The sequence below is a fragment of the Plectropomus leopardus genome, unplaced genomic scaffold (genome assembly GCF_008729295.1).
Source record: "Plectropomus leopardus isolate mb unplaced genomic scaffold, YSFRI_Pleo_2.0 unplaced_scaffold8942, whole genome shotgun sequence".
In the NCBI taxonomy this organism is placed as follows: Eukaryota; Metazoa; Chordata; class Actinopteri; order Perciformes; family Serranidae; genus Plectropomus; species Plectropomus leopardus.
Genome location: NW_024698585.1, coordinates 1 through 1,437, shown reverse-complemented (window position 1 = coordinate 1,437; position 1,437 = coordinate 1). Strand labels below are relative to the sequence as shown.

The 1,437-nt window shown below is 40.9% G+C and overlaps 1 long non-coding RNA gene across 1 annotated transcript; it reads left to right on the top strand.

Moving 5' to 3' along the window:
- The first annotated feature begins 989 nt into the window (after positions 1-989).
- On the top strand, positions 990-1,329 carry LOC121940537. The gene is made up of 2 exons (XR_006105646.1): positions 990-1,195; positions 1,283-1,329. It is a non-coding gene; the product is annotated as an uncharacterized LOC121940537 (long non-coding RNA).
- The last annotated feature ends 108 nt before the right edge of the window (positions 1,330-1,437 follow it).

The following is a 1,437-nucleotide window of genomic DNA, read 5'->3' as shown; positions in this document are numbered from 1 at the left end:
TTAGTTTAGTTTAGTCAAGTCTAGTTTAGTTTAGCTTAGCTTAGCTTAGCTTAGCTTAGTTTAGTTTAGCTTAGTTTAGTTTAGTTTAGCTTAGCTTAGCTTTGCGGATTATTACCTATAGTGTAATGTGTAGACGTGGAAGTCTACCTTCAAAGCGGCAATATGTGACGACTTGGGATGAGAACGTGATGAAATATCATGCTAATATGAATGTTAGCTGTTAGCAAGTAAAAGCATTCAAGGGTTTGAGACAGAAAAATGAATAATTACTCAACTGACGGAAAATGACTTTAAACTCAAAGGCACAACTGAAATATTAAAAATGAAATGCCCCACCACGCGTCTTACTCCTGTCATCCCAAACAAGCTAAAACTCACTGTTCAAACGTGAAATACCAACCAACCACGTTTTTATAAGTGTGTTTGGCTGGATGTGTGAAATAAGCTCTGTGGTTAACACAAGCTGCAGAGACTTTCTTGTTTTTGTTCTACGACATAGAATATGCCAGTAAATCTTTCCACTGTAAACTCTGAAGCTTTTCTGTGTCTTAAAAAAGACGGTTTCTAACAGCGAACACGGCAGTCATGTGACCTTGGTATAGTAAAAAAATCTTAAAATCATCCAAATGCCTCATCAAATACTTGTAAAGTCATAAAATCTAAAAATCCTAAAATCTGAGACACATCCTAAAACCTACGAAATGTCCTAAAATCCCAGAAATGTCCTAAAATCCTAGATACACCCTCAAATACTATAAATCTCTCAAAATCTCAAAAACATCCAAAAATCCTAAAAATATCAAGAAATCCTCAAAATGTGCTAAAATCCATTACTTGTCCTTCAGTCCAAAAAACATCCCAAAATCCCCCAAACCACCCGAGAGGTCACTACTGTCATGATGGCTTCTGATTCATGAACAGTGGAGTCAGAGTTCGCCACAGAGTTTTACTTTTTCTAAACGAACGAATCCCAGACGGTCCGTGAGACTGACAGGGTCCGACATGTGTCCTACATGCTGGTGTGACTGGGACCATTAAAGGCACAGTTACCAGACTGCGTGGCCCCCTGACGGTCGTGTTCCTGTGCTTTCAGATGGAGGTGATCGTGGGGGATTTTGGGATCGTGGTGGTTCCTCGTGACGGAGCCGACACAGAGAGGATCATGAATCACTCCTCCATCCTCCGCAAGTTCAAGGTCAGCACTTCCGTTCGACTCCCATCTGACATTATTTAACCCCGTGTGTCCTCCTTTCTGTCTCATCTGAAATCTGTGTGTTTTCAGGACAACATCATTGTGGTAAAAGACGGGATGAGCCACCCGATGTCCATCGTCAGCTCAACCAAGAGCAGGTGGGATTAAACTCGGTTTTCCATGTTGTTTCTGTTTGACCCAAAACTGTCAAAAAGTGAGTAACCTGCTGGGATAATTTGGGGATA